Source organism: Chiloscyllium punctatum, unplaced genomic scaffold, assembly GCF_047496795.1.
Source record: "Chiloscyllium punctatum isolate Juve2018m unplaced genomic scaffold, sChiPun1.3 scaffold_574, whole genome shotgun sequence".
NCBI lineage: Eukaryota > Metazoa > Chordata > Chondrichthyes > Orectolobiformes > Hemiscylliidae > Chiloscyllium > Chiloscyllium punctatum.
The window spans coordinates 12,501-25,000 of NW_027310308.1; positions in this window are offsets into that span (position 1 = coordinate 12,501).

Here is a 12,500-nt window from a genome sequence, read left to right on the forward strand (position 1 = left end):
TTGAGTGTTCGGGGGCGGGGTAGCTCAGCCGGATTTGCCCCGGCGGTTCTGCGGACGGTGTTGACTTCGAGGGCGGACCGGCCCCCGTGTTCAGTCCGAATATCGTGCATTGTTAACGGCGGGAAGTGTTCCAAAAGGGAATGGGATTGAATGTGACTGCTGAAGCCGACTTTGAGACCTGTAACGCGGGTAGCTCAGCCGGATTTGACCCGGCGGTTCTGGCGACGGTCTCGCCTTCGAGGGGGGAGCGCCCCGCGTGTTCAGGCCGAATTTTGTGCATTTCCATCGGCGGGAAGAGGTCCAAACGGGAATGGGATTGAATGTGACTGCTGAAGCCGACATTGAGACCTCTAACGCGGGTAGCTCGGCAGGATTTGACCCGGCGGTTCTGCCGAAGGTCTCACCTTCGAGGGGGGAGCGTCCCGCGTGTTCAGGCCGAATATCGTGCATTGTTAACGGCGGGAAGTGTTCCAAACGTGAATGGGATTGAATGTGACTGCTGAAGCCGACATTGAGACCTCTAACGCGGGTAGCTCGGCCGGATTTGACCCGGCGGTTCTGGCGACGGTCTCGCCTTCGAGGGGGGAGCGTCCCGCGTGTTCAGGCCGAATTTTGTGCATTTCCATCGGCGGGAAGAGGTCCAAACGGGAATGGGATTGAATGTGACTGCTGAAGCCGACATTGAGACCTCTAACGCGGGTAGCTCGGCCGGATTTGACCCGGCGGTTCTGCCGAAGGTCTCACCTTCGAGGGGGGAGCGTCCCGCGTGTTCAGGCCGAATATCGTGCATTGTTAACGGCGGGAAGTGTTCCAAAAGGGAATGGGATTGAATGTGACTGCTGAAGCCGACATTGAGACCTCTAACGCGGGTAGCTCGGCCGGATTTGACCCGGCGGTTCTGGCGACGGTCTCGCCTTCGAGGGGGGAGCGTCCCGCGTGTTCAGGCCGAATTTTGTGCATTTCCATCGGCGGGAAGAGGTCCAAACGGGAATGGGATTGAATGTGACTGCTGAAGCCGACATTGAGACCTCTAACGCGGGTAGCTCGGCCGGATTTGACCCGGCGGGTCTGCCGAAGGTCTCACCTTCGAGGGGGGAGCGTCCCGCGTGTTCAGGCCGAGTTTTGTGCATTTCCATCGGCGGGAAGAGGTCCAAACGGGAATGGGATTGAATGTGACTGCTGAAGCCGACATTGAGACCTCTAACGCGGGTAGCTCGGCCGGATTTGACCCGGCGGTTCTGCCGAAGGTCTCAGCTTCGAGGGGGGAGCGCCCACCGTGTACAGGCCGATTTTCATGCATTTCCAACCGTGGGAAGGGGTCCGAAAGGGGATGGGGGTGAACGTGACTGCTCAACCCGACTTTGAGACCTCTAACGCGGGTAGCTCAGCCGGATTTGACCCGGCGGTTCTGGCGACGGTCTCGCCTTCGAGGGGGGAGCGTCCCGCGTGTTCAGGCCGAATTTTGTGCATTTCCATCGGCGGGAAGAGGTCCAAACGGGAATGGGATTGAATGTGACTGCTGAAGCCGACATTGAGACCTCTAACGCGGGTAGCTCGGCCGGATTTGACCCGGCGGTTCTGCCGAAGGTCTCACCTTCGAGGGGGGAGCGTCCCGCGTGTTCAGGCCGAATTTTGTGCATTTCCATCGGCGGGAAGAGGTCCAAACGGGAATGGGATTGAATGTGACTGCTGAAGCCGACATTGAGACCTCTAACGCGGGTAGCTCGGCCGGATTTGACCCGGCGGTTCTGCCGAAGGTCTCACCTTCGAGGGGGGAGCGCCCACCGTGTACAGGCCGATTTTCATGCATTTCCAACCGTGGGAAGGGGTCCGAAAGGGGATGGGGGTGAACGTGACTGCTCAACCCGACTTTGAGACCTGTAACGCGGGTAGCTCAGCCGGATTTGACCCGGCGGTTCTGGCGACGGTCTCGCCTTCGAGGGGGGAGCGTCCCGCGTGTTCAGGCCGAATTTTGTGCATTTCCATCGGCGGGAAGAGGTCCAAACGGGAATGGGATTGAATGTGACTGCTGAAGCCGACATTGAGACCTCTAACGCGGGTAGCTCGGCCGGATTTGACCCGGCGGTTCTGCCGAAGGTCTCACCTTCGAGGGGGGAGCGTCCCGCGTGTTCAGGCCGAATTTTGTGCATTTCCATCGGCGGGAAGAGGTCCAAACGGGAATGGGATTGAATGTGACTGCTGAAGCCGACATTGAGACCTCTAACGCGGGTAGCTCGGCCGGATTTGACCCGGCGGTTCTGCCGAAGGTCTCACCTTCGAGGGGGGAGCGCCCACCGTGTACAGGCCGATTTTCATGCATTTCCAACCGTGGGAAGGGGTCCGAAAGGGGATGGGGTGTGAACGTGACTGCTCAACCCGACTTTGAGACCTGTAACGCGGGTAGCTCAGCCGGATTTGACCCGGCGGTTCTGGCGACGGTCTCGCCTTCGAGGGGGGAGCGCCCCGCGTGTTCAGGCCGAATTTTGTGCATTTCCATCGGCGGGAAGAGGTCCAAACGGGAATGGGATTGAATGTGACTGCTGAAGCCGACATTGAGACCTCTAACGCGGGTAGCTCGGCAGGATTTGACCCGGCGGTTCTGCCGAAGGTCTCACCTTCGAGGGGGGAGCGCCCACCGTGTACAGGCCGATTTTCATGCATTTCCAACCGTGGGAAGGGGGCCGAAAGGGGATGGGGGTGAATGTGACTGCTCAACCCGACTTTGAGGCATCTAACCCGGGTAGCTCAGCCGGGTTTGACCCGGCGGTTCTGCCGACTGCCTCGCCTTCGAGGGGGGAGCGTCCCCCGTGTACAGGCCGATTTTCATGCATTTCGAACCGTGGGAAGTGGCCCAAAAGGGGATGGGGGTGAATGTGACTGCTCAACCCGACTTTGGCGCTTCCGAGCCGGGTAGCCCGGCCGGGTTTGACCCGGCGGTTCTGCCGTCGGTCTCGCCTTCGAGGGCGGAGCCTCCCCCGTGTACAGGCCGATTTTCATGCATTTGCAACGGTGGGAAGTTGCCCAAAAGTCGATGGGAGTGAATGTGACTGCTCAACCCGACTTTGAGACTTTTAAGCCGGGTAGCTCAGCCGGGTTTGACCCGGCGGTTCTGCCGACGGTCTCGCCTTCGAGGGGGGAGCCTCCCCCGTGTACAGGCCGATTTTCGTGCATTTCCAACGGTGGGAAGAGGTTCAAAAGGGGATGGGAGTGAATGTGACTGCTCAACCCGACTCTGAGGCTTCTAACCCGGGTAGCTCGGCCGGGTTTGATCCGGCGGTTCTGCCGACGGTCTCGTCTTCGAGGCCGGTGCCTCCCCCGTGTACAGGCCGATTTTCGTGCATTTCCAACGGTGGGAAGTGGTCCAAAAGGGAATGGGGGTGGACGTGTCTGCTCATACCGACTTTGAGACTTGTAAGCCGGGTAGCTCAGCCGGGTTTGACCCGGCGGTTCTGCCGACGGTCTCGCCTTCGAGGGGGGAGCCTCCCCCGTGTACAGGCCGATTTCCGTGCATTTCCAACGGTGGGAAGAGGTTCAAAAGGGGATGGGAGTGAATGTGACTGCTCAACCCGACTCTGAGGCTTCTAACCCGGGTAGCTCGGCCGGGTTTGATCCGGCGGTTCTGCCGACGGTCTCGTCTTCGAGGCCGGTGCCTCCCCCGTGTACAGGCCGATTTTCGTGCATTTCCAACGGTGGGAAGAGGTTCAAAAGGGGATGGGGGTGAATGCGACTGCTCAACCCGACTCTGAGGCTTCTAACCCGGGTAGCCCGGCCGGGTTTGACCCGGCGGTTCTGCCGTCGGTCTCGCCTTCGAGGGCGGAGCCTCCCCCGTGTACAGGCCGATTTTCATGCATTTGCAACGGTGGGAAGTTGCCCAAAAGTCGATGGGAGTGAATGTGACTGCTCAACCCGACTTTGAGACTTTTAAGCCGGGTAGCTCAGCCGGGTTTGACCCGGCGGTTCTGCCGACGGTCTCGCCTTCGAGGGGGGAGCCTCCCCCGTGTACAGGCCGATTTTCGTGCATTTCCAACGGTGGGAAGAGGTTCAAAAGGGGATGGGAGTGAATGTGACTGCTCAACCCGACTCTGAGGCTTCTAACCCGGGTAGCTCGGCCGGGTTTGATCCGGCGGTTCTGCCGACGGTCTCGTCTTCGAGGCCGGTGCCTCCCCCGTGTACAGGCCGATTTTCGTGCATTTCCAACGGTGGGAAGTGGTCCAAAAGGGAATGGGGGTGGACGTGTCTGCTCATACCGACTTTGAGACTTGTAAGCCGGGTAGCTCAGCCGGGTTTGTTCCGGCGGTTCTGCCGACGGTCTCGTCATCGAGGGGGGAGCCTCCCCCGTGTCCAGGCCGATTTTCATGCATTTCCAACCGTGGGAAGTGGTCCAAAAGGGAATGGGGGTGAATGTGACTGCTCATACCGACTTTGAGACTTTTAAGCCGGGTAGCTCAGCCGGGTTTGACCCGGCGGTTCTGCCGACGGTCTCGCCTTCGAGGGGGGAGCGTCCCCCGTGTTCAGGCCGAATTTTGTGCATTTCGAACCGTGGGAAGTTGCCCAAAAGTCGATGGGAGTGAATGTGACTGCTCAACCCGACTTTGAGACTTGTAAGCCGGGTAGCTCAGCCGGGTTTGACCCGGCGGTTCTGCCGACGGTCTCGTCTTCGAGGCGGGTGCCTCCCCCGTGTACAGGCCGATTTTCATGCATTTCGTACCGTGGGAAGCGGTCCAAAAGGGGATGGGAGTGAACGTGACTGCTCATACCGACTTTGGCGCTTCCGAGCCGGGTAGCTCAGCCGGGTTTGACCCGGCGGTTCTGCCGACGGTCTCGCCTTCGAGGGGGGAGCGTCCCCCGTGTTCAGGCCGAATCTTGTGCATTTCGAACCGTGGGAAGTTGCCCAAAAGTCGATGGGAGTGAATGTGACTGCTCAACCCGACTTTGAGACTTGTAAGCCGGGTAGCTCAGCCGGGTTTGACCCGGCGGTTCTGCCGACGGTCTCGTCTTCGAGGCGGATGCCACCCCCGTGTACAGGCCGATTTTCGTGCATTTCCAACCGTGGGAAGTGGTCTAAAAGTCGATGGGAGTGAACGTGACTGCTCAACCCGACTCTGAGGCTTCTAACCCGGGTAGCTCGGCCGGGTTTGACCCGGCGGTTCTGCCGACGGTCTCGTCTTCGAGGCGGGTGCCTCCCCCGTGTACAGGCCGATTTTCGTGCATTTCGAACCGTGGGAAGTGGTCTAAAAGTCGATGGGAGTGAACGTGACTGCTCAACCCGACTTTGAGACTTGTAAGCCGGGTAGCTCAGCCAGGTTTGACCCGGCGGTTCTGCCGACGGTCTCGCCTTCGAGGGCGGACCCTCCCCCGTGTACAGGCCGGTTTTCGTGCATTTCGAACCGTGGGAAGTGATCCAAAAGGGAATGGGGGTGAACGTGACTGCCCAACCCGGCTTTGAGACTTGTAAGCCGGGTAGCTCAGCCGGGTTGGACCCGGCGGTTCTGCCGACGGTCTCGACTTCGAGGCGGGTGCCTCCCCCGTGTACAGGCCGATTTTCATGCATTTGCAACGGTGGGAAGTTGCCCAAAAGTCGATGGGAGTGAATGTGACTGCTCAACCCGACTTCGAGACTTGTAAGCCGGGTAGCTCAGCCGGGTTTGACCCGGCGGTTCTGCCGACGGTCTCGCCTTCGAGGGGGGAGCCTCCCCCGTGTACAGGCCGATTTTCGTGCATTTCCAACGGTGGGAAGAGGTTCAAAAGGGGATGGGAGTGAATGTGACTGCTCAACCCGACTTTGGCGCTTCCGAGCCGGGTAGCTCAGCCGGGTTTGACCCGGCGGGTCTGCCGACGGTCTCGTCTTCGAGGCGGGTGCCTCCCCCGTATACAGGCCGATTTTCATGCATTTCGAACCGTGGGAAGTGGTCCAAAAGGGAATGGGGGTGGACGTGTCTGCTCATACCGACTTTGAGACTTGTAAGCCGGGTAGCTCAGCCGGGTTTGTTCCGGCGGTTCTGCCGACGGTCTCGTCTTCGAGGCGGGTGCCTCCCCCGTGTACAGGCCGATTTTCGTGCATTTCGAACCGTGGGAAGTGGTCCAAAAGGGGATGGGAGTGAATGTGACTGCTCAACCCGACTTTGGCGCTTCCGAGCCGGGTAGCTCAGCCGGGTTTGACCCGGCGGGTCTGCCGACGGTCTCGTCTTCGAGGCGGGTGCCTCCCCCGTATACAGGCCGATTTTCATGCATTTCGAACCGTGGGAAGTGGTCCAAAAGGGAATGGGGGTGGACGTGTCTGCTCATACCGACTTTGAGACTTGTAAGCCGGGTAGCTCAGCCGGGTTTGATCCTGCGGTTCTGCCGACGGTCTCGCCTTCGAGGGGGGAGCCTCCCCCGTGTTCAGTCCGATTTCCATGCATTTCCAACCGTGGGAAGTTGCCCAAAAGGGGATGGGAGTGAATGTGACTGCTCAACCCGACTTTGGCGCTTCCGAGCCGGTTAGCACAGCCGGGTTTGACCCGGCGGTTCTGCCGACAGTCTCCTCTTCGAGGCGGGTGCCTCCCCCGTGTACAGGCCGATTTCCGTGCATTTCGAACCGTGGGAAGTGGTCCAAACGTCGATGGGAGTGAATGTGACTGCTCAACCCGACTTTGGCGCTTCCGAGCCGGGTAGCTCAGCCGGGTTTGACCCGGCGGTTCTGCCGACGGTCTCGTCTTCGAGGCGGGTGCCTCCCCCGTGTACAGGCCGATTTTCATGCATTTGGAACCGTGGGAAGTGGTCCAAAAGGGAATGGGGGTGGACGTGACTGCTCATACCGACTTTGAGACTTGTAAGCCGGGTAGCTCGGCCGGGTTTGACCCGGCGGTTCTGCCGACGGTCTCGCCTTCGAGGGGGGAGCCTCCCCCGTGTTCAGTCCGATTTTCGTGCATTTCCCACGGTGGGAAATGGTATCTTTCATTACGGGGACAAGGGTCTGAAGCGGTGAAGTCAGTAACCGGCATAGTTAAGGAAAGGGTTCGAATTTTCTCAACAGTACGAAAAAAGTGAGCAGGGAAGCTAGAGAAGGTGTCAGTGAGTCCCAAACGAGTGAACCGCAAAACTTAGGGAAATGCCCGAAAGCGTTTTAAAGGGTGAAATCGGGAACGAGGAAATGATGGGAAAGTGCCTGAAAGTGCTAAATGAGTAAACAGAAAAACGAAGAAAAATGTTTGAAAAGAAGAAGTGAGTAACCAGGAAAACTTAGAAAAATGTTCAAAACGAAGAAATCAGTAACCAGGAAAACTTAGAAAAATGATCAAAAAGAAGAAATGAGTAACCAGGAAAACTTAGAAAAATGTTTAAAAAGAAGAAATCAGTAACCAGGAAAACTTAGGAAAATGTTTAAAAAGAAGAAATCAGTAACCAGAAAAACTGCGAAAAATGTTTAAAAAGAAGAAATGAGTAACCAGAAAAACTTAGAAAAATGTTTAAAAAGAAGAAATCAGTAACCAGGAAAACTTAGAAAAATGTTTAAAAAGAAGAAATCAGTAACCAGGAAAACTTAGAAAAATGTTTAAAAAGAAGAAATCAGTAACCAGGAAAACTTAGAAAAATGTTATAAAAGAAGAAGTGAGTAACCAGAAAAACTTAGAAAAATGTTTAAAAAGAAGAAATCAGTAACCAGAAAAACTGCGAAAAATGTTTAAAAAGAAGAAATCAGTAACCAGACAAACTGCGAAAAATGTTTAAAAAGAAGAAATCAGTAACCAGGAAAACTTAGAAAAATGTTTAAAAAGAAGAAGTGAGTAACCAGAAAAACTTAGAAAAATGTTTAAAAAGAAGAAATCAGTAACCAGAAAAACTTAGAAAAATGTTTAAAAAGAAGAAATCAGTAACCAGAAAAACTGCGAAAAATGTTTAAAAAGAAGAAATCAGTAACCAGGAAAACTTAGAAAAATGTTTAAAAAGAAGAAATCAGTAACCAGAAAAACTGCGAAAAATGTTTAAAAAGAAGAAATCAGTAACCAGGAAAACTTAGAAAAATGTTTAAAAAGAAGAAATCAGTAACCAGAAAAACTTAGAAAAATGTTTAAAAAGAAGAAATGAGTAACCAGAAAAACTTAGAAAAATGTTTAAAAAGAAGAAATCAGTAACCAGAAAAACGGCGAAAAATGTTTAAAAAGAAGAAATCAGTAACCAGAAAAACTTAGAAAAATGTTTAAAAAGAAGAAGTGAGTAACCAGAAAAACTTAGAAAAATGTTTAAAAAGAAGAAATGAGTAACCAGAAAAACTTAGAAAAATGTTTAAAAAGAAGAAATCAGTAACCAGAAAAACTTAGAAAAATGTTTAAAAAGAAGAAATGAGTAACCAGAAAAACTTAGAAAAATGCTTAAAAAGAAGAAATCAGTAACCAGAAAAACGGCGAAAAATGTTTAAAAAGAAGAAATCAGTAACCAGAAAAACGGCGAAAAATGTTTAAAAAGAAGAAATCAGTAACCAGACAAACTGCGAAAAAATGTTTAAAAAGAAGAAATCAGTAACCAGAAAAACTGCGAAAAATGTTTAAAAAGAAGAAATCAGTAACCAGGAAAACTTAGAAAAATGTTTAAAAAGAAGAAATGAGTAACCAGGAAAACTTAGAAAAATGTTTAAAAAGAAGAAATGAGTAACCAGGAAAACTTAGAAAAATGTTTAAAAAGAAGAAATCAGTAACCAGAAAAACTTAGAAAAATGTTTAAAAAGAAGAAATCAGTAACCAGAAAAACTTAGAAAAATGTTTAAAAAGAAGAAATGAGTAACCAGAAAAACTTAGAAAAATGTTTAAAAAGAAGAAATGAGTAACCAGAAAAACTTAGAAAAATGTTTAAAAAGAAGAAATCAGTAACCAGAAAAACGGCGAAAAATGTTTAAAAAGAAGAAGTGAGTAACCAGAAAAACTTAGAAAAATGTTTAAAAAGAAGAAATGAGTAACCAGAAAAACTTAGAAAAATGTTTAAAAAGAAGAAATCAGTAACCAGAAAAACTTAGAAAAATGTTTAAAAAGAAGAAATGAGTAACCAGAAAAACTTAGAAAAATGTTTAAAAAGAAGAAATCAGTAACCAGAAAAACGGCGAAAAATGTTTAAAAAGAAGAAATCAGTAACCAGAAAAACGGCGAAAAATGTTTAAAAAGAAGAAATCAGTAACCAGACAAACTGCGAAAAATGTTTAAAAAGAAGAAATCAGTAACCAGAAAAACTTAGAAAAATGTTTAAAAAGAAGAAATCAGTAACCAGGAAAACTTGGAAAAAAACACTTAGAAAAATTTTCAGCAAAGTGTGAAAAATATTCTAAGTGTCAGCGGAGGAAAATGCTGCAGCATCGGGAAAGATTCGCAAACTTACACCGAACATGTGCTCCGAAGTGCCGGAGGAATTGGGTGAATTGAGCCCGGCAAATGGCCAGCTGTCGTTTTGTGCCTGCAGCCCGAAAACTTTAACTTTGTCTGTCGCGGAAGTCCGGACCGAGAAAAATCCAAACGGTTTTGACCGGACCGAGTTCCAGACCGATGCAGTCAAATTTGGAATTCAGACCCATTCAGTGCCACTTGTAGTTTTTCCGCAGTGAGGTTGGCGGGGTACCCGGAGATATATGGGAACACGATTTTTAGAACAAAATGGCGGCGCGGGACCGTTCTGAAAGGCATCCGAAAAACGGTTCCACGGGCATAGCACTTTAATGACAGGTATGAGTGCATGCCGGAGAGCTCTTGGAAGTCGAATTTTTGACACTTTGTCAATTTTTTGACAGATTTGACAAACTCTTTCTGTCTGTTCTAAGAGTCAGTCAGAGACTTGTGCGGCGGTCTTTTGACACTATTGGAGGGCGGGCAAACCCCACGTTGACTCCGGCCGTCCCTCCACAGGCGCTCGTGTCCAAAATGAAGGCGAGAGACGCGAGTGGCCTGGTTCCCTTGGGTGTTGCCAAGAAGGCTGCGGGCTGACCGTTGCCTGAGCACTCCCTAAAGCCTCTTGTGATGAGAGCAGACCTCGCCTGCCGCACGACCGGCTCTGGGAGTCGTTGGGCCGCTATTTGTGAATAGTCTGGTCCTCCTCTGCCACCCGGACAAGCGCGATGGCTCTGCCGCCCTGCGGTGCTCGTCACCCAGGTTTGGGGAACACGATACTCGTAACAAAAATAAAAGGCGGCTCGGGACCTGCAGGCGAAAGGGGTCCCGTGGTGCTAAGCACGTCGACTTCGGGTCTCGGTGCAAGCCGGAGAGCTCACGGAAGTCTAAAGTTTTCGGCACGTGGTCGAATCTTTTCAAAGGCTTACCCGGCTCTTTCCGTCCATTCTGAGAGTAAGTCAGAGGCCGGTGCGGAGGTCTCTTGACAATCGGAGGGGGTGGTGGCCCTCCGCAGGCGCTCGTGTCGAAAATGAAGGCGAGAGACGCGAGTGGCCTGGTTCCCCTGGGTGTTGCCAGGAAGGCTGCGGGCTGACCCTTGCCTGAGCACTCCCTAAAGCCTCTTGTGATGAGAGCAGACCTCGCGCGCCGCACGACCGGCTCTGGGAGTCGTTGGGCCGCTATCTGTGAATAGTCTGGTCCTCCTCTGCCACCCGGCCAAGTGCGATGGCTCTGCCGCCCTGCGGTGCTCGTCACGCAGGTATGGGGCACACGATGCTCGTAACAGCAAATAAAGGCGGCTCGGGACCTGCAGGCGAAAGGGGTCCCGTGGTGCTTAGCACGTCGACTTCGGGTCTCGGTGCAAGCCGGAGAGCTCACGGAAGTCTAAAGTTTTCGGCACGTGGTCGAATCTTTTGAAAGGCTTACCCGGCTCTTTCCGTCCATTCTGAGAGTCAGTCAGAGGCCGGTGCGGCGGTCTATTGACGACCGGAGGCTCCCATGGGTGTTGCGATGAGGGTGGAGGGCACAGAACCTTGCCTTAGCACTCCCTAATAAAGCCTCTTGTGAAGAGAGCAGACCTCGCGCGCCGCACGACCGGCTCTGGGAGTCGTTGGGCCGCTATCTGTGAATAGTCGGGTCCTCCTCTGCCACCCGGCCAAGTGCGATGGCTCTGCCGCCCTGCGGTGCTCGTCACGCAGGTATGGGGCACACGATGCTCGTAACAGCAAATAAAGGCGGCTCGGGACCTGCAGGCGAAAGGGGTCCCGTGGTGCTTCGCACGTCGACTTCGGGTCTCGGTGCAAGCCGGAGAGCTCACGGAAGTCTAAAGTTTTCGGCACGTGGTCGAATCTTTTGAAAGGCTTACCCGGCTCTTTCCGTCCATTCTGAGAGTCAGTCAGAGGCCGGTGCGGCGGTCTATTGACGACCGGAGGCTCCCATGGGTGTTGCGATGAGGGTGGAGGGCACAGAACCTTGCCTTAGCACTCCCTAATAAAGCCTCTTGTGAAGAGAGCAGACCTCGCGCGCCGCACGACCGGCTCTGGGAGTCGTTGGGCCGCTATCTGTGAATAGTCTGGTCCTCCTCTGCCACCCGGCCAAGTGCGATGGCTCTGCCGCCCTGCGGTGCTCGTCACGCAGGTATGGGGCACACGATGCTCGTAACAGCAAATAAAGGCGGCTCGGGACCTGCAGGCGAAAGGGGTCCCGTGGTGCTTCGCACGTCGACTTCGGGTCTCGGTGCAAGCCGGAGAGCTCACGGAAGTCTAAAGTTTTCGGCACGTGGTCGAATCTTTTGAAAGGCTTACCCGGCTCTTTCCGTCCATTCTGAGAGTCAGTCAGAGGCCGGTGCGGCGGTCTATTGACGACCGGAGGCTCCCATGGGTGTTGCGATGAGGGTGGAGGGCACAGAACCTTGCCTTAGCACTCCCTAATAAAGCCTCTTGTGAAGAGAGCAGACCTCGCGCGCCGCACGACCGGCTCTGGGAGTCGTTGGGCCGCTATCTGTGAATAGTCGGGTCCTCCTCTGCCACCCGGCCAAGTGCGATGGCTCTGCCGCCCTGCGGTGCTCGTCACGCAGGTATGGGGCACACGATGCTCGTAACAGCAAATAAAGGCGGCTCGGGACCTGCAGGCGAAAGGGGTCCCGTGGTGCTTCGCACGTCGACTTCGGGTCTCGGTGCAAGCCGGAGAGCTCACGGAAGTCTAAAGTTTTCGGCACGTGGTCGAATCTTTTGAAAGGCTTACCCGGCTCTTTCCGTCCATTCTGAGAGTCAGTCAGAGGCCGGTGCGGCGGTCTATTGACGACCGGAGGCTCCCATGGGTGTTGCGATGAGGGTGGAGGGCACAGAACCTTGCCTTAGCACTCCCTAATAAAGCCTCTTGTGAAGAGAGCAGACCTCGCGCGCCGCACGACCGGCTCTGGGAGTCGTTGGGCCGCTATCTGTGAATAGTCGGGTCCTCCTCTGCCACCCGGCCAAGTGCGATGGCTCTGCCGCCCTGCGGTGCTCGTCACGCAGGTATGGGGCACACGATGCTCGTAACAGCAAATAAAGGCGGCTCGGGACCTGCAGGCGAAAGGGGTCCCGTGGTGCTTCGCACGTCGACTTCGGGTCTCGGTGCAAGCCGGAGAGCTCACGGAAGTCTAAAGTTTTCGGC